Source organism: Monodon monoceros, unplaced genomic scaffold (assembly GCF_005190385.1).
Source record: "Monodon monoceros isolate NGI ecotype Baffin Bay Population unplaced genomic scaffold, NGI_Narwhal_1 Super_Scaffold_16, whole genome shotgun sequence".
NCBI lineage: Eukaryota > Metazoa > Chordata > Mammalia > Artiodactyla > Monodontidae > Monodon > Monodon monoceros.
In genome coordinates, this window is record NW_021703772.1 from 42,549,440 (window position 1) to 42,570,629 (window position 21,190).

The 21,190-nt window shown below is 37.9% G+C and overlaps 1 long non-coding RNA gene across 1 annotated transcript in view; it reads right to left on the reverse strand.

Moving 5' to 3' along the window:
- Positions 1-291: 291 nt before the first annotated feature.
- Positions 292-21,190, reverse strand: part of LOC114897226 — a 24,584-nt gene continuing 3,685 nt past the window's right edge. The window contains exon 3 of the long non-coding RNA XR_003794025.1: positions 292-416. This is a non-coding gene — a long non-coding RNA (uncharacterized LOC114897226). The remainder of the gene's footprint in view (positions 417-21,190) is intronic.

The window sequence follows — 21,190 nt, forward strand, 5'->3', positions numbered from 1 at the left end:
CTCATCTGAAATTAAATTTGCCGATGTGGCTTTTCAATAAGGAAATCAGCCCCTGAAGTAATCCAGCAGCACATACAAGTTGTTAGAGAAAGCGAGTCAAACTCTCAACAAATGGATAGACTAATATTTTACTGGACTAGCGCTGTGACCACTTTCAACTGTAGTATATTATCTTGTTTTAGCTACACTAACCTTCAAATGTTGGGCAAGTGACTTAAAGGAGCTGCTACAGTATAAACACGGATAAAAGATACTACTAATAAGATAAACAGAAGTAAATTTTAAAATGGCAGCAATGACCCACAAGAGAACTCTTAGCCACATACAGACAAAAGCAAGGACAGTTTAATCCAGAGGCTCCCAAACATTCTCCATTCACAATGTCTTGATGTCTCAGTAGTTTTTTCTTGGTAGCCCTAGATTAAAAAAAAAAAAAAAAAAGTTTAAAAATTCAATAGTTTCATTTATTAAGTAGTTAAGTCCAAAGAATTTAAGTATTTCTTTCCTAACAACTTAGTAGTCATTTGAAAAAAAGTAATACACATAAATTGAAAAAAGAATTTATCTCATTCTTTAACAGTGACAATTACTAATAGGATAAATGCACCTGCTGGGGTCTGCAGAGCCTCTCAAACCTTGGAATCAGATTGGACACACCACTCTCTTTTCCTGTTCCACACTGATTTTCAGAGGCACTGCTTTTTATTCCAGCAACCACCAAAAACCTAGGACTGCAAATATATGCCATCACTGAAAATATTATAGCATTACATAATGTTGAAAATGGAATCTACCTTGTGCTGGTAGTTCACATCCTATCCAACAGATGTTGATTTTTGCTGTGTTTCACTCAAAAGTTTAAAATATCCTGCTGCATCTCTGTGTAAGACCCTTGGAAAAAATGCCTGAGTCCAAGACTGGGGCAGAAGATCCACAAGGTAAGTCTAGAATATTTTCTCATATTCATAGGAAAAAAACTCTTAAAAACTACTAGAGTTATATCAGAAGGATTCTGGAGCCAACTTAAGGAGGTTCTCATTGGCCAGAGATGGGATAATTTAAGCATGTTGAGAATAATATCTTTAATAGATTGAAACGTATCAGTTTATTTAAATCCTTGTCTTAATAATAATGATTTAAAAATCCAGTTGGTCATCTTGTAGATATATATCAAGTCATTATTTTGAAAGCTGGTAAATAAATAGAAATAATCTAGCATTTCTCCTCCCTCTCTTTTTTTTTTTTTCTTTATCTATTACAATATTTTTAGCCTTTATTTTTTATTGTAGTTTACATACAATATTATATTAGTTTCAGTTGTACAACATCATGATTCAACGTTTATATACATTACTAATTGATCACCATGATAAGTCTAGTAATGATCTGTCTCCATACAAAGTTATTACAATATTATTGACAATATTCCTTATGCTGTATCTTATATCTTTTCGACATTTATTTTATAACTGGAGCTATATATTTTGTAGCTCTCAGTCTTCTTCACCTTTTTCACCCAACCCCCCCACCTCCCTTTCTTCTGGCAACCGCCAGTTTGTTCTCTGTATCTATGGGTCTATTTCTGTTTTGTTTTATTTGGTTGGTTGGTTGTTTTTTAGATTCCACATATAAGTGAAATCATACTGTATTTGTCTTCTTCTGACTTATTTCACTTTGCATAATACCCCCAGGTCCATCCATTTTGTCGCAAATGGCAAGATTTCATAATTTTTATGGCTGAATAATATTCCATTGTGTAAATAAAATATACCGTATCTTCTGTATTCATTCATCTATCAGTGGACACTAAGGTTGCTTCTATATCTTGACTATTGTGAATAACGCTGCCATGAACATTGGGGTACATATATCTTTTTGAATTAGTGGTTTTTTTCCAGAAGTGGAATTGCTGGATCATATGGTAGTTCTATTTTCAATTTTTCGAGGAATCCTCATACTTTTTTCATAGTGGCTGTACCAATTTACATTCCTACCAACCGATAGAGGGCTCCCTTTTCTCCACATCTTCACCAACACTTGTTATTTGTTGTCTTTTTCATAACAGCCATTCTGAGAGGTCCAAAGTGATACCTAATTGTGGTTTTGATTTGCATTTCCCTGTTGATTAGTGATTTGAGCAATTTTTCATGTGTCTTTTTTCCATCTGTATGTCTTCCTTGGAAAAAGTTTATTCAGGTCTTCTGCTTATTTTTTAATCAAATTGTTTGTTTTTTGATATTGATTTGTGAGAGTCCTTTATACATTTTGGATATTGACCCTTTATCAGACATACAATTTGCAAATATCTTCTCCCATTCAGTAGGTTGCCTTTTTGTTGCACTGATGATTTCCTTCACTGTGTAAAAGCTTTTTAGTTTGGTGGGTTTTTTTTTTTTCTTTTTTTTTTTTTGCATTTGTTTACTATTGCTTTTGTTGCCCTTACCTTACAGATCAAAAAAGAATATTGCTGCAATGTCAAAGAGTGTACTGCATGCTTTCGTCTAGTAATTTTATGGTTTCAAGTTTTATATTTAGGTCTTTAATTTATTTTGACTTTATTTTTGTATATGGTGTGAGAAAGGGGTCCAGTTTCATTCTTTTGCATGTAGCTACCCAGTTTTCCCAACACCACTTATAGAAGAGCCTGTCTTTTCCCCCATTGTATATTCTTGCCTCCTTTGATTAACTGATCAGTTAAATATGGGTTAATTTCTGGGCTCTCCATTCTGTTCCATTGATCTATGTGTCTGTTTCTGGGCCAGTGCCATACTTTTTGATTACTATAGCTTTGTAATATAACTTAAAATCAGGGAGTGTGATATCTCCAACTTTCTCTTTCTCAAGATTGTTCTGGCTACTTGGGGTCTTTTTGGGTTCCACACAAACTTTAGGATTATTTGTTCTGGTTCTGTGAAAAATGCCATTGGTATTTTGTTAGAGATTCCATTGAATCTGTAGATTGCTGTGGATAATACATTTTAACAATATTAATTTCCAACCTATGAGCACAGTGTATCTTTCCATTTGTTTGTGTCATCTTCAATTTCTTTCATCAATGCCTTATAGATTTAGAGTACAGGCCTTTTATTTCCTTGGTTAAATTTATTCCTAGGTGTTTTATTCTTTTTGATACAATTGTAAATGGTATTGCTTTCTTAATTTCTCTCTGATTGCTTTTTTTTTTAAATTTCTGATTTTATTTACTTGAGCCCTCTTTTTTCTTCATGAGTCTGGCTAAAGGCTTACTAATTCTGTTTATCTTTTCAAAGAACCACCTGTTAGTTTCAGCTGTTGATCTTTTCTTTTTTATCTTTCTTTTTTTTTTTTTTCCTTCTACTAACTTGGGCTTTTTTTGTTCTTCTTTTTCTAGCTCCTTTAGGTGTAATGTTAGATTGTTTGAGATTTTTCTTATTTTCTCTCTTTCTTATATAAACTGAATCACTGGGTAACCAAATAGTAGATGAAGGGTGTTTCTCTTTATACAAGTATTGCAGCTAGCTAGTAAATAAAGAAGGGATGAAATAATTATAGAATATTACAATTTTGCAACATCTAATAAATTATAAAATCTTGAAATCAATTATAAATGGTTGGGACCATCACAGGAGGGAGAGAGAGAGAGAGAGAGAGAGAGAGAGAGACATCCAGACACTTGATAAATTTGGCAACACACAAATTTTAAACTTTAAAACACCATAAAAGTCAAAATACAAACAAGCTGGAAAAAAATATAATATACATATTAGAAAATAAGTTAATTTCTTTAACATTTAGAGAACTCTTAAAAATCAGTTTGAAAAAATTAAATATGCCAATAAAAATAGATAAAAACATGAAACATCAGTTCCCAGAAAAATAAATACAAAGACATTTATTTCAGCTTTGTTTATAATAGTCAAGTCTTGGAAATACATGTTCATCAGTGATAAAAAGAAAAAATAAAAAGATGGAGAGGAATACATAAATAAAAATAAAATTAAAAGACATGTCAACCAATCACAATGTGTGGACATTATTCAAACGATGACTCAAATGAAAATATTTTTTAAAAAGAAATGACATTTATGAAACAATTGGAAATTTGAACATTGACTGAATATTTGATAAAAAGGAATTAGTGTTACTTTTTTTCATCCGATAATGTTTATTTCAAAAAGCACATTTCTTTTAGAAAGTCATACTGAAATATTTATGGATGAAATGACATGATATCTGAAATTTCCTTCAAAATAAATAAGGGAGAGAGAGGTGTAGATGAGCCATGAATGGCTATAAGTTGATAGTCAATGGAGCTGGGTACTGAGTACATGTATGGTCAGGAAATATTTTGTCTACTTTATTGTATATTCAAATTCTCATAATAAAATGAAGTTTTAATTTTGTAAAAAAAAAAGAGCCAAAGAGGAGACAGTATAGCTTGATTTTTAGGAGCACAGGTTTCAGAGTCCAATGCCTAAATTCAAATTTTAGCTCCATGGGGCAATTATCTGAGCAGTTGCTTTCTCAGTTTTCTGATCTGTAAATCTGAAGTGATAATAATACCCACCTCACTGGACTGTCCTGAAAATGACCTTGAATAACACCCTAAATTTGGCAGACAAAATGCCATTGACTATGAGTTCAGAAAATCATGACATGGATGTAATTCTTCCTATTATGTACACTATTAGTTCTAAATTGTTCCCACACCATCCTTATCAGTGTGAATAATCAGAATCCCAGAATAAGAGTGATATTTTGAAAATTCTACACAGAGACTCTAGTATGCTTGCCACAGGGGTCACGATTCTGCAGACCATTACTCAGGCAGTTTCTTGGGGATGCTCACATGGCAAGAAGCCAACAGCCAGCACCAACTTGCCAATCATGTGAGTGAGCCACCTTGGAAGTGCATCTTCCAGCCCCAGTTAGGGCTTCACATGGCTGCTGCCCCAGTTAACAACTGACTCAACCTCATTAGAAACCCTGAGCCAGAACCACCGAGCCAAGACACTCATGAATTCCTGAATGGCAAAAACAATAAACACTATGAGTGATAATAAAATAAATTAGTGGCCATTTAAAGCCACTAAGGTTTGGAGTAATTTGTTACACAGTAATGGATAACTATTAGACATATAAAGATATGTGAACATTAAGATTCACTGGTAAATATAAATTCAGCTGTAAAATGCTACTCCAGTTTGCATAATTCTCAGAAAAAAAAATGTTCTGGAGTGTACTGCAGAGAAGTTCCTTTACAAGATCAGCAGTGGTCATGATTAATATATGGACCAATTAACACAGCAGATTAAGTGTTGGCTCAAAAAAAAAAAAAAAAGAATTTGCCTTCTTGGGCTATATCATCCACTTGTTTGAAAACAAAGTGTGTTTTTGAAAAATAAACATTGATTTGATTAAAAACTATCTAATGTAAAGCATAAGAGGTAATATGGATTGTCAGCAACAAACTGCTCCCGATGGCATGTGTAATTTGGGTTTGTGGTCAATTTATTTTTTTCCTCAATTGATCTTAGTATTCTTGTTGGAACCATCTGTCAATACTATTTCCAAATATGCACTGGAAGTTCCAGTATGGAACTTTGCATGGAGCTATGCAAATAAGGTCAGGGATATTCAGAGCTATAAACTATAATTGACAAAGACATCGGTTGAACAGAAGGTCTTCTATTTGTCAAGTGCTGTGCTAGATGCTTGAAACAGAAAACTCAGTCAAGTGTGAATTTTTAAAAACTCAGAGTCTGAAAACTCTTTTAAGTAATAAAGGCATTGATACAAGGGATTAATCAATTCAAAAAGGATGGGAGGAGAACCAAAATGAAAATCAGGGGTCACAAAGAACTAAGATGACTGAAGAACACAAGGGGCCAGCCAAGAGTTATGTGACTTCCCTGCTGAAGAGAGATTGGAAGTTCAGTTAACACCATCACGATGCCTGTTAGTTTTAGGGTTTTCTCTAATATAATTATGATATTAAATTTTTTTTTCTTTTTGGTGTTGGGTCTTTGTTGCTGCACGCAGGCTTTCTCTAGTTGTGGTGAGCAGGGGCTACTCTTCGTTGCGGTGCGCAGGCTTCTCATTGCAGTGGCTTCTCTTGTTGCAGAGCACGGGCTCTAGATGTGTAGGCTTCAGTAGTTGTGGTGCACAGGCTTAGTTGCTCTGCAGCATGTGGGACCTTCCTGGACCAGGGCTCGAACCCATGTCCCCTGCATAGGCGTGCAGATTCTTATCCACTGTGCCACCAGGGAAGCCCAATACTAATTATTGAGTAAACTCAACTCAATTAACTCTCATTCCATGGGATGGGTCCTATTAGTCTCGGTATTTCCAATAATGATATAAATTGTAATTATAAAACATTTATACAGAAATATGTATGTCACACTATAGTTAACCTTTTAAAACTTAAAAAAAAATTTTTAATTAATTAATTTATCTTTGGCTGCATTGGGTCTTCGTTGCTGTGCGCAGGCTTTCACTAATTGCAGCGAGAGGGGGCTACTCCTTGTTGAGGTGCGTGGGCTTCTCGTTTTGGTGGCTTCTCTAGTTGTGGAGCACAGGCTCTAGGCATGCAGGCTTCAGTAGCTGTGGCACACGGGCATCAGTAGATGTGACTCACGGGCTCTAGAGCGCAGGCTCAGTAGTTGTGGCTCACGGGCTTAGCTGCTCTGCGGCATGTGGGATCTTCCCGGACCAGGGCTCGAACCCATGTCCCTTGCATTGGCAGGCGGATTCTTATTTATGTTTTTTTTTATTTTTGGCTGCGTTGGGTTTTCGCTGCTGCATGCAGGCTTTCTGTAGTTGCAGTGAGCACACAGGCTTCTCATTGCGGTGGCTTCTGTTGTTGTGGAGCATGGGCTCTAGGTACGCAGGCTCAGTAGTTGTGGCTTGCAGCTCTCTAGAGCGCAGGCTCCGTAATTTCGGCGCACAGGCTTAGTTGCTCTGCAGTATGTGATATCTTCCCGGACCAGGGCTCGAACCGGTGTCTCCTGCATTGGCAGGCAGATTCTTAACCACTGCGCCACCAGGGAAGCCCGGCAGGCGGATTCTTAACCACTGTGCCGCCAGGGAAGTCCCTAAACCTTTTGAACTAAAAAAAAAATTTTTTTAAGAACTAATTTGGTAAATGTACATACCCTAAACCTACTAATTTCCCTTCTAAGGAGCTGCCTTAAAGAAAAATCTTGCACATTTGCACAAGAAGACGTGTAGAAAATATACTTTCCTGTATTGTTTATAATAGGTAATATTGGAAAGTTTAATGGGATATTAAAATATAATTTCTTTCATTGCTTTTCATTTTAGGGTTTGCCTACTTGTTCTTGCTTGTTTATTTTTCAAATTAGATTCAATTTGTCTAGCTCTAGGGGAAGAGTTCACTGGTATCTTTATTGGTTTTGCCTTAAACATATATTAACTTGAGAGAGTTGACATTTCTATGAGGTTAAGCCATTCCATCCAAGAGCAAAGAATATCTTTCCATTTGTTTAAGTTACCTGGGGTTTTTTTTCTTTCATACAATTTGCAGAGCCATCCCTCTCTTACTCTTAGATCATTGGTGTGGGTGGCATTGAGCCTAATCTGACTGAGGGGAAAGAGTGGGCACACGGCCCAGGTTCTATCCATCAGAGTAAATGTTGGGTTCAGGAATGGATATATGACCTGACCTGGACCAATGAGCATCAGCTGGAGAACCGTTTCTGCCTCTATAAGGAAAGAGAGACAGTCTGCTGGGGTTGCTGAGGTGATAGAACGTAAAGCTTCAGTTGTTTGGAAAGAGTCTAAGAACAAAGCCAACACTAAGAAAAAGACAAGTCAAGGGATGGAATGAGCCAGGCTCCTGACAACAATCCTTGTACACCAGGATCCAGCCTTGCCTGATCGTGTACCTTGGAGTCAATACATTTAGTTTTTTTTAAAACAGTTCAAGTTTAATTTTTTTTTTTTTTGCGGTACGCGGGCCTCTCACTGTTGTGGCCTCTCCCGTTGCGGAGCACAGGCTCCGGACGCGCAGGCTCAGCGGCCATGGCTCACGGGCCCAGCCACTCCGCGGCACGTGGGATCTTACCGGACCGGGGCACGAACCCGTGTCCCCTGCATCGGCAGGCGGACTCTCAAACACTGTGCCACCAGGGAAGCCCTCAAGTTTAATTTATATTCCATGCAACTGAAAGAGACAACATGACTAATATAATACTTTTAAAAATTATTTTGGAAATCCATGTAGCACATGATTCCATTGTTATCAGATCATTTCTGCCTTCTACCTTGGTCACCCTCATCTAACTTTATCTGGATCAAGGTCTTGAGGCAGAAGAAGGACATAGTGAGAGCAGTCCACACACATCATTTTCTCTGCAAACTTTTTTGTCTCTATAGCTGGACAAGAAGGTCTTTGCTTAGAGACATGCAGTTAAACTTATACTAAAGATTTCAGCTCCGGAAGAAACGGCCTGGCCCTCTACAGCCACGGGACACTGTATCACACGTATAAGACTCCTGATAACAATGAGTCTGACACATTCCTTTTTTCTGAACGTAAAAATCAGCCTTCCGGCTCTCGTTTTACAAAGCGAAGACATGCTTTGTAACTGACTAAACACATAAAGGACAGAAGGTATGAACCTGGAGCTACTGTTTCTAAGTAGTTGAAATACATGAGGCCAAAAGCTACAGGAGATCTTTAATATACCTGTCCCTGGTTCACATATTCCGCTGCTTCTGACTTGCACCACAAAACACAAAGAGCCCAGCAACACAAGAAACCCAGCAAATGTGCAGACGGCATGTCCCAGCAGGGGCCTCAGCCTCTCACAGCATGGGGCTCTGCCTCTCAGCGATGTGAAAAGCCCGTCACAGACACAAGGTTTCCAGCTGATGCTGCAGCCTTCTTACATTGCGGATAAGCAACTTCTCTACTGCTACTTTTTTCCCATGAATTTCACAGACAGTTCACGTGAGTTTGGCACAACCTCGTCACCTGAAATTTCCTAAGAAATGACATCTCTACCCCTGGACAGATGAAGTAAATGTGTAAATGTATTTGAGGATTTTGCCTTAAACATCATGCTACATATTCTAGTTACATTGTATCTTGGCCAGCATAATGTGTTTCTTTTCATACATTCTAGATTATATAACATACACTCTCTAAAAAATTTATCAGAATATCTGAAACTGTTACTTACTTCCATCCATTCCTCTTAAATTATTAAGGATTTATTATGTACTCAATTTCTTGAATTCTGTACCAGAACTAATTATTTATTCCATTCCTCCTCTTTTGTTTTCCTCCCCTTTCATTTCCCTCCCCTTTTTATTCCCTCCCTCTAGTCCTTCCTTCTTACTGTGAAGTTCCTTCACTAGGCCCTGGATTACTGTTCTATGTGTGTGTGTGTGTGCGTGTGCGTGTGTGTGTGTATGACAGAGTTTAATGAATCTACTATAGGTGCATAATCTGTTAGAAGTATATCAATTTACCCTAAGGTTTTCTTACTGGGGGATTTAGGAATGGTGGAGCAGGTAAATCAAGAGTCTATCTGCAGCAGGAAAAAAAAAAAAAAAGAATTTCCCCAGAAAAACTCACTCTAAGGCGAGAGTCAAGATGAACAATTTAGTGGTAGGAGTGAGGGTGGCGAGTCCCAGAAAAAAGGGCTACAATAAAAGAGTGAGAAAGCAGGTGATGTCACCATCACAGTTGAGTAGGAGACCCCAGCTTCCACCCCCAACAAAAATCAACAATTAGATAGCTATCCACGAACAAAATTAGCTCTGGGAGAGCTCAGAAGTCCACTTAAGAAACTTCAGCAACACAGTGGAAGAAAATTCCTTCTGAGAATAACCACACACACACAAAAGGAAGAAAAAATAGCTTCATTTTCCCTACATCATCCTATCCTCCAGGCTGACATTGCACAGTACCAAGAGGGAACTCTCTGGCTCAAAAGAGTGCCCCTCAACAGGAAAGCGGGAACAAAGTAAGTGACCAACTTCCCCAGACTTTCAGGATGCTTCATGAAAGACCCTCTTCAGTCTCGTCCTATCTAGAGACTAACAAAGCTGAGACATGTAGAGATGGCTAGAAACAAGGAAGAAGAGAAGAGGCTAACAGGATCAGACATGCAGTGGGAACCATGAAGTGGGGGAACCATGAAGTGGGGGGAGCCATGCAGAGCAGATTCCCAGTGACTGGTTCTGCAGAGGACCCCAGCAGCTTTCACTGCTAAAGAAACCAAGGCAACACAGCTGCCGCAGGCCCCCTACAGATCTCACCACTGAGGTTTCCCCCCAAAGATTTTTCCATTTGGAGACACCAGCTCTCTCCTTGCTCTCTCTCCAACCCTTCCCTCCCCTTTCCCCAACAAACATGGGATCCATACTGGTAGCCAGCGCTGGCCTCTGCTACTGTGTGAGTGTGAGACACCAGCCTAGACGCTAGCAGCTGGCCCCCAGAACTGTATGTGCTTTGAGGACTACCCCCTCCAGCTGTGCACCTGCAAGACCCTGGCCAAATTCCTGTCACCAGTTTCCAGTGCCATGCACATGCCCATAGGGAGACACTGAAGCCACAGGAGTACACACTGACAGCCAGGGTCTCCAAAGCTGACTGTGGGCCCAGACCTGACACAGTCTCCTGTCACTGGCCTGCACTGCTGGCTCACCTGTAGCTAACCCCTCCAGCTGTACACCTGTTTGCCCCTGGCCCAACTCCCATCACTGGCCTTCACTACCGTATGCATACCTGTGGGGATACCTACAGCCATACGAGTGCACGCTGGCAGCCAGGGCCTCCACAGCTACTAGCATGCCCACAGTTGGCCCCAGCACTTACTGCTGGCCCCGGCCGCAACCACTATGTATATGTCTGTATCCAGCCCCTGCCACTATACAGGCACCTGAAGTCAGCCTCCATGGTCAAGTGTATGCACACCACCAGTGCTGACCACCACTGATGCCCTGTTCTGGTGACTGGAGGCCCTGCTAAAGACCCAAACAGGCCTTACAGCCACTGCAGAACTCCTTCAGTGCTTGCCGAGGACCACACAGTTGTCAATGCCATGGACCTCAGCAGCCTAAGCCAACAAGACATTATACCTCCCAGAGCCAGAATCACCACAAGCCCCCACATTTGGTGACCTATACCACTAGACCCCAGTTTTCAGCATGCTACAACATGCACCCACCCTGAGGTGAAGTACTTTCCAGACCAAAGTTAGTCTATAACGTCTGAAAGAGGTGACTGCTTCTTCAAATGTGCAGATACCTATGCAAGGCTACAGGCATCATGAAGAATTAGGGAAACATGACACCACCACAGGAACAGTTAACTTACAGTAACTGACCTCCCAAAAATGGAGATATATTAATTTCCTGATAAAAGATTAAAAATAATTGCTATAAACATGTTCAGAGAGCTATAAATGAACAGAGATAAACAATTTAACAATTATCCATTTGAAATTTTCCAGTCAGAGAAGGAAAGAGGAAAAAGAATGAACAGGAATGAAGAGAGTCTATGGGATCTATGGAACACAATAAAGAGAAACAATCTGTGCATTACTGGCATGCCAGTGGGAGAAGAGAGAGAGAAAGGGACAGAAAGCTACTTAAAGAAATAATGGCTGAGAATTTCGCAAAACTGGGGAGAGATTTGGACATACAAGTTCATGAAGCTCATAAATTTAAACCCAAAATGATTTCCTCTAAGAAACATTATAATAAAACTGTCTAAAATAAAAGACAAAGAGAGAACCTTGAAAGCAGCAAGAGAAAATAAGCTTGTTACTTACCAGAGAACCCCTATAAGTTTATGGGCAAATTTCTCAGCAGAAACCCTACAGGTCAGAAGAGTGAAATGATATATTCAAAGTTCTAAAAGAAAAAAAAATTCCAACCAAAAACACTTTTCCCAGCAAACATTGTTCTTCAGAATGAGAGATAAAGACTCCCAAACAAAAGCTGAGGGAGTTCATCACACTAGACTTACCTTACAAGAAATGTTGAAAGGAGTTCTGTAAGTTGCAATGAAAGGATGCTAATTAATAACATGAATACATATGAACATATAAAACACACTGGTAATGGTAAGTACATAGCAAATTCAGAATACTTCAATACTGTAATATGGAGGTATGTTAATCACTTTAGTATGAAGGTGAAAGGACAGAAATATTAAAAATAGCTTTAGCTACAATAATTTCTCAATGGATACACAACAGAAGAACATGTAAATTGTGACATCAAAAACATAAAAGTTGAGGAGGGAGTAAAAGGGTAGAATTTTTTAGTACAACTGAAGTTGCAATCAGCTTTAAATAGATTGTTATACCTGTAAGAGGTTTCATGTAAACCTCAGGGTAACTGCAAAACAAAAACCTTTAGTCAATATGAACAAGATAAAGAAAAGGGAATCAAAGTATACCACTATGGAAAATTATCAATTCACATTGGAAGACAGCAGGAGAGGAAGAAAGGTACAAAATAATTAAAAACCAGTCAGAAAAAAATTAACAAGATGTCATTAGCAAGTCCTTACCTATCAATAATTACTTTAAATGTAAACTAAATTAAATTCTTTAATCAGAAGGCATGGAGTGGCTGAACGGATTAAAAAATAAACAAAACAAACAAACAAAAAAACCCCAAACTATCTGCTGCCCACAAGAGGCTCATTTCAGCACTTCAGCTTTAAGGACACACATAGGCTCAAAGTGAAGGGATGGAAAAAGATTTTCCATGCAAATAGAAAGCAAAAGAGAGTAAGTATAGCAAAAGCTATACTTAGATAAAACAGACTTTAAGTCAAAAACTGTAACAACAGAAAAGAAGGTCATTATATAATGATAAATGGGTTAATTTATCAAATATTTATAACAATAAATTATATAAATATATGTAACCAATATCAGATTACCTAAATATATTAAGCAAATATGTAAAATATCTGAAGGGAATAATGGAAAACAATACAATAAGAGTAGGGGACTCCAATACCTCACTTTCAACAATGGATACATCATCCAGACAGAAAATCAATAAGAAGCATTGGACTTGAACTATACTTTAAACCAAATGAACCTAACAGACATATACAGAACATTCCATCCAACAGCAGCAGAATACACATTCTTCTCAAGCACACACTGAACATTCTGCAGGACAGATCATGTATTAGGTCACAAAACAAACCTTAGCAAACTTAAAAAGATTAACATCATACTGAATACATTTTCTTAGCAAACTTAAAAAGATTAACATCATAATGAATACATTTTCTGACCACAATGGTATGAAAGTAAAAATCAATAATAAAAGAAACACTGAAAAATTTCACAAATATGTGGAAATTAAACAACACACTCCTAAACAATGAATGGGTCAAAGAAGAAATCAAAGGGGAAATGAAAAATATCTTGAAACAAATGAAAATGGACACATAATATATCAAAACTTATAGGACACAGCAAAAGCGGGTTTAGGTAGGAAGATTATAGCAATAAATGCCTACATTAAAAAAAAAATAAAGATCTCAAATAAACAACCTAAATTTACACCTTAAGGAACTAGAAAAAGAAGAACAAAGTAAGTGCAAAATTAGCAAAAGAAAGGAGATAACAAATATCAGAGCAGAAATAAATGAAATAGAAAACAAATAGAAAAGGTCAACAAAACTAAAAGTTGATTTTTTGAAAAGATAAACAAAATTAACAAAACTTTAGCTAGAGTAACCAAGAAAAAAAGGAGACTCAAAATAATAATATTATAAATGAAAGAGGAGACCTTAAAACTGATAGCACAGAAATACAAAGTATTGTGAGACTACTATGAATAAGTTAAGTATACACCAGAAAACTGGACAAGCTAGAAGAAATGGATCAATTCCTAGAAACATCCAACCTACCAAGACTGAAGCATGAAGAAATAGGAACTCTGAGCAGACCAGTAATGAGCAAGGAGATTGAATCAGTAATCAAAAACCTCCCAAGAAAGGAAAGCCCAGGACCAAATGGCTTTATGAATGAATTCTACCAAACATTTAAAGAAGAATTAATACCAATCTTTATCAAACTCTTCCCAAAAAATGAAGAGGAGGGGATGCTTCCAAACTCATTTTATAAGGCCAGCATTACCCTAATAATAAAGCCAGATAAGAAAATGAAAGGAAAAGAAAAGTACAGGCCAATATCCCTGATAAATATAGAAGCCAAAATTATCAACAAAATATTAGCAAACCTAATTCAATAACCCATTAAAATGATCATACACCAGGTCAAGTGGATTCATTCCTGGGATGTAAGAATGGTTCAACATATGTAAACCAATACATGTGGTATATCACATTTATAAAATGAAAGATAAATATCATGATCATTTCAATAGATACAAAAAAAGTATTCAACAAAATTCAATACCCTTTCATAATAAAAAAAAAAAATCTCAACAAAATGTGTATAAAAGTAACATACCTCAACATAATAGAGGCCACATATGACAAGCACAACTAACATCATACTCAATGGTGAATGGTTGAAAGCTTCCCTTCTAAGATCAGGAACATGACAAGAATGTACACTACCACCACTCCTATTCAACATAGTACTAGAAGTCCTAGCCAGAGAAATTAAGCAAGAAAAAGAAATAAAAGGCATCCAAATCAGAAAGGATAAAAGTAAAATTGTGTGTTTGCTGATGACATAATAATGTATATAGAAAATACTAAAGATAACACCAAAAAGCTGTTAGAACTAATAAATGAGTTCAGTAAAGTTTCAAGATACAAAATCAACATACAATAATCAGTTTTATTTCTATACACTAACAATAAACTACCTGAAAAATAAATAAATAAATAAATTTCATTCACAACAGCATCAAAAACAATAAAATACTTAGGAATAAATTTAACTAAGGAAGTAAAAGATCTACACACCAAAAACTATAAGAAATTGTGAAAGAAATTGAAGAAGACACAAATAAATGGAAAGATATCCATGTCCATGGATTAGAAGAGTTAACACTGTTAAAATGTCCATACTACCCAAAGAAATCTACAGATTCACTGCAATCCTATCAGAATTTCAAAGGCATTTTTCACAGAAATAGAAAAAAAATCCTAAAATTTGTATGATATCACAAAAGACCCTGAATAGTCAAAGCAATATTGAGAAAGAAGAACAAACTTAGAGGCATTACATTTCCTGATTTCAAACTATATTACAAAGCTATAGTAATCAAAACAATATGGTACTGGCATAAAAACCGATACATCAACCAATCTAACAGAATTGAGAGCCTGGAGATAAACTCATGTACATACAGTCAACTAATATTTGAAAAAGTAGTCACGAATACTCAATGGGGAAAGGACAGTGTCTTCAATAAATGGTATTGGGAAAACTAGATATTCACATTCAAAAGAATGAAGTTGGACTCCTACCTTACTCCTTTCACAAAAATTAATTTCGAATAGATTAAGGACTTAAGCACAAGACCTGAAACATAAAACCCTTAGAAGAAAATAAAGGGAAAAAACTCCTTGACATTAGTTTTGACAAGTATTTTTTGGATATGACACCAAAAGCACAAACAACAAAAGCAAATATCAACAAGTGGGACTACATCATACTAGAAAGCTTCTGCACAGCAAAAGAAACAGTTGACAAAATGAAAAGGCAACCTATGGAATGGGAGAAAATATTTACAAACTGTATATATGATAAGGGGTTAATATCCAAAATATCTATAGAATGAGTATAACTCAAAAGCAAAATAATAATAATCCAATTAAAAATGGGCAAAGGACCTGAATAGATATTTTTCCAAAGAAAACTTCCAAATGGCCAACAGGTACATGAAAAATGTTCAATACCACTAATCATCAGGGGAATGCAAATGAAATCCAGAACGAGATATCACTTCATATGTGTTAGAAAGACTATTATCAAAAAGACAAGATACAAGGGTTGGTGAGGACTCAGAGAAAAGAAAACACCTGTGCACTGTTGGTGGCAATGTAAATTGGTATAGGCACCATGGAAAACAGTATGGCGGTTCCTCAAAAAATTAAAAATAGAACTACCATATGATCCACCAGTCCTACATTTGGTTACATAGCCAAAGAAAATGAAATCACTGTCTCAGAGAGCTATCTGCACTCCCATGTTTATTGCAATATTATTCACAATAGCCAAGACATGGAAATATTATTCAGCTGTAAAAAAGAAGGAAATCCTACCATTTGCAACAACATGGATGGACCTTGAGGGCATTATGCTAAGTGAAATAAGTCGACAGAGAAAGAAAAATACTGTATGATCTCACTTATGTGTGGAATCGTATAAAGCCAAATTCATAGAAGTAGAGAGTAGAGAACTGTAGTTCTCAGGGGCGGGGGGTGAGGGAAATGAGGAGATATTGGTCAAAGGATACAAACCTCCAGTTATGAGAGGAATAATGCAGAGCATGGTAACCACAGTTAACAATACCGTATTTTATAGTTGAGAGGTTTTATGCAAGTAGATTTTAAATGTTCTCACAACAACAACAACAAAATGGTAATTATATGAGGTGAAAGATGTGTTGACAAACCTTATTGTGACTAACCTTATATATCTCCACAATATATACATCTATCAAATCATCACAGTATACACCTCAAACTCACACAATGTGTCAATTATATCTCAATAAAACTGGGTTGGGGGGAAAAAGTAAGAAATGCTAAAACAGACAGAAGTTCAAGACAGCAGAGTGATTAGCATTGAATCCATTAGCCTCTGCAGCATCAGAACATGGCCCCCTCAAGGTATATTATGCATATGCTCTCACAGTCCTGGCTGCCTTGAGCCAGACTTAGGGACAGACCCAGAGGCCTCACTACCACCTCTGGCAGTGCCCAATACTAGGTACTAAGACAATGGAGGCATCAACAAGGAAAAGTGACCGTCACTGATGGATATCAGTGGACAGTCCCATAGGCATTGATGTTTGGGCTCCCATAGCAGCAGGAACTATCACCATCCCCAGGGCCTAGAGTGAACTCTTTCCCAGTACTCATCGTCAGAAGCTGAGAAGGGCCAAACTGTGACTCTATTACAAGTCGTTATTATCCCAGCGTCTACCACAATACCTGACACAGAGGAGGCATACGCTGAATATTTATGGAATGGATGCGAGAATAAATGGATGAGCAATGAATGAATGAACAAACGAGAAAATATTGAAGTCACTGGATACACATTTTCAACTATGGGAATAAGCTTCAAAGACTGTCTTTAAAAATGTATGAAGGGAATGTTTGTGAACAGTTAAAACTCCAATCAAGGTGGCGGAGAGCAGTCTCAACGAGGCAGAACTGTAATTGGTTGTAAGTAGAACCCTAATCAAGTATATCAGACTCATGTTTGAAAGAAAAACCACACGAATAGAAGATGATCAGCCACCTGAGCAGAGAAAAAAACAGGATCCCAGAGGAAGAAAATGTTTACAAATAACTATGCAAGTGTTACCTAGAGGAAAAGGAATTCTGACTGAACACTAACATTTTGAACTTCTTGGTAACGGTACCCCAATCTGTTCCAGCTGGGGGATACTTCTTGAATCAAATCCCTCCTAATATTTGGATTCCTTGCTCACCAATCTTCTAACAATCCAGGCATTTTCATTTCTTGACAGTTATAATGCTTCCTAAAACTTGACAAATTTATGCACAGGAGACAAGCCTCTGAGAGCCGGGTTAATGGCACTCTCTTGGGGTGCTGGAAAAATGAGATTTCTGAGCCCCAGAGCTGAGGACTAGCTATGCCCTGATGGTAGTGAAACTCCCAGAGTGAAGGCCACAAGCTGTGGAAAGTGGTTGGTGGCTGGCTGGTCTTCTAGAAGTCACTTCTCTTCTTTGCCCAGTGCCCTTGCCAATATCACCTGTTCCCCCAAGAGAGTCAGAGGAGGACAGCAGGAAAATGGTGAATGCCACTTAGCAACCAGTGGTTTGTAATAAACATAAAAAAACACCCTGGAGTTCCCAAAAAAGGTATAAAGAATTTTTAAATCTCTGGATTTTTCTACAAAGAAAATAGAAGCAGAACCAAAGAAAATCCATTTTGTGTCTGTCACTATGACGCTGTACTTTGTTGGGCCAGTGTCTCTGGTAAACTTTGTTTACACCATATTTATCCCAAATCTAATAAAATTCAAAGTCATTTAGTATTTGCTTCTGTGCATCTCACCAAGTCACCAATTACTTCCAAATTACCAAGTTCATCTTGTTCATTGATTATCTTGGTACCTCTGAAACATTTGACATTGTAGATCACCAGCTCTTAATGGAAACTTTTTCTATTAGGCACAATGATAGGGCAACATGCTGCCTCTCACCCTATCTCTTCAGTGGCTCCTTCACTAATTGCAATTTTTCCTCCTTACACCTACTGGAGTTTGAGTCTTCAGACCTCTATTCTCTATCTTTACTCCTACCGAGTCCTGACCCATTCTGACTACTCTAACCACGCTCAACCAATATTTATTTATTGAGCAGCTCCTGTGTGATATGCTATCTTCTTCGTAATTGTGACTCAAGCCCAGCCCAGACTGGTGTCTGGAACATTAGATGCATGCCTCTAGCAGAACTTCCGGACATTTATGTGTTGATGGCCTACCTTCACCTCCAACAAAGCACAGTATTGGATATGCAAATCAAAATAGCTTAAATATAAATTAAAATAATTTGCTCAAGCCCAGGTGTAGAGTGACTTTCAGGATTCTGGCTTCTTTTTTCTGTCTCAGTTCTGCCCTCTTCCATGGGTTGAATTAATGCTCAGGCAGGCTATTGGCATTAGCACCATCTTCTTAGAAACCTCCACGCCATGAGAGCCAAGCAGAGGAAGAAGCAGATGTGCAGGCTGAAGCCCAAAAGAAAAAAGAAAGATGAGTTAGAGGTCCAAGTAAACCACTACCTTGAACACCCATAGAGGCCACAAGAGCAGAAATATGGAAGGCAGGTGGCCAGGCACAATGGTACAAGTTGTTAGATTGCATGCCTGGAACTTGCTTCAATGGATCTAGAACTTCCATAGCCATCTTGTTGCCACAGTCCCCGCTGAGAGGCCCACTTTGCACACACCAAAACAAACTCTCTTGGTTCTGTGACATTCTGGACTAGTTGTATTCTCAGGTCTGGCTGAGTGTAACACGTGTACAATAGATCATCTCTTCTGCTGCCTAAAAAAAATCCTCAGGTGGACTTTCTCATTGTAACGAGTGGTTGCCGCAGTTCCAGGACTCAGATGTACATCTCAGATTACAGGAGAAGAGAGCCTCTCTTCCACAGCCACTGAAGAGAAGCTAATGGCTTTATCCTGACTGATGAATTGGGGTCAACATCTACCTATGGTCAACATCTATGGTCACTGTGGCCAGAGAAATGCTTTGAGCTGTTGGTTTAGGTCACAGCTCCAGGCTCTCTCCTGAATCAGTTACTGGGGCAAGGGGATGTGATTATCATGACTAGTTTAAGCCAAGCAGAGCCTTTCTCTGGAGAGCTAGAATTGTGTCAGCCCCACCAAAAGTATGGCTGCCAACTAATGGGAGAAGGGTGGAATGGATGCCAGAGAGGCAACCAATAGTTTTAGCTACATCTTGTCTATTTGGAGCCCATAGAAAAAGAATTCTGTATAATCAAGTTTCCATATAGCTAAGGATTTACTTCATTCCTTATACATATTAACCGGCTTGAAGGACATAGTTCAGAAGTGTATTCTTTATATCTTCTACTATTAACAGAAGTATACCGAATATAAATTAACCATTTAATGAGGATTTGAGGTCATCATGCTGAAAATTTATTATTGTACCAATTACAGTACAGAGACTGACCCCAGGAATTACTGAGCTGTGCATGGCTATGGCCCATGAAATGATCCAGAACACTATGAGCTTTAACAAATTGTATCTACTTTTTATGACTTTTCTTTCTCTTCCCTCTCTTTAGATTGCTACTTCTAATCTACAGTGGAATAATGAAGGTTTTTAAATTGAGTATAAATTAAAAGTAAAAAGAAATTGCCTAGGTGGAAATACGCCAGAATGCAAACCATGGTTGCCTCTGGGAAGGGGTGTTAACTTGTTTTTATTCATCTTTGTTTCCTCATGATTGTTTTCTATAATGATTAAGAGTAACTTTTATGATCTCACACACACAAACACACACACACACACACACACACACACACACCCCATACACACACACATGCAAAACTAAACAAAGTAAATAGGATTTGGGTGGTGCCTTAAAATTCCCCAAGTGGAAAAATGTCCCAGCTATTAATTCTTCCAGCCTGTGGCAGATCTTCTTGCAGATTTAAGGCCTTGTTGTTGATTCCCCATTGCCTGGTGTTTTCTGGGTCAGGGAGTATATATGCTTGAAGAGAAGAGATCATAGAAATGTCAAAACATACCAGGGGGAAGGTCAGCTACCTACCTACCATGAGGCTTTGACCTGGTAGCTCTCCACCAGGCAGACACTGGCCCTCAGCCTTACATATGGGGAAACCCAGTTTTGCCTGTGCCTCAGGGTTGTGCAGTTCATGAGGATGATGACTCAACTGTGGAAACTCATGATTGACATGTGTGCTTCTCACCCAGAATATCAATTTAATGACAGACAATGAAAAAGAACCTGCTACTCAAAAGGCATTTTTCTCCCAGCATAGAAACCATATGGGGAGCCAAATTATATTTAGGTTGATTTGGTGAGCATAAAATTAGAACAAATTATTAAGTGTCATAAGGTTAAAATAGCCTGGTACATCCATCCATCAACAGGCTGGGTCATATCTGCCAATCACACCAGACTGCCTAAGGCCTCAGACCATTCCAAACAATGCTTTTTGGACACTGCCAAACTTTATCTTCATGGCTCACCATTTTATTTATTTCATTACAAATAACCCCCTTTCTAATGAGTAATTCTTTCTTTGGATGAGTTAATACAGTCACAGGCTATGGATAAAGATTATTGCTCTTAAAGTTGCTTTTCATACTTCTCTTTACATACAGCTCTGGGAGAGCAGTTTTCAACTGCCAGGGCCACCTCATGGTTACCTCCTACTCTACATACTGTGTTGAACTTCTAAGAGAACTGAAATCCAAATCGAAAAGAGTACAAATAAATATAAAACCAAACTAATTACCTTAC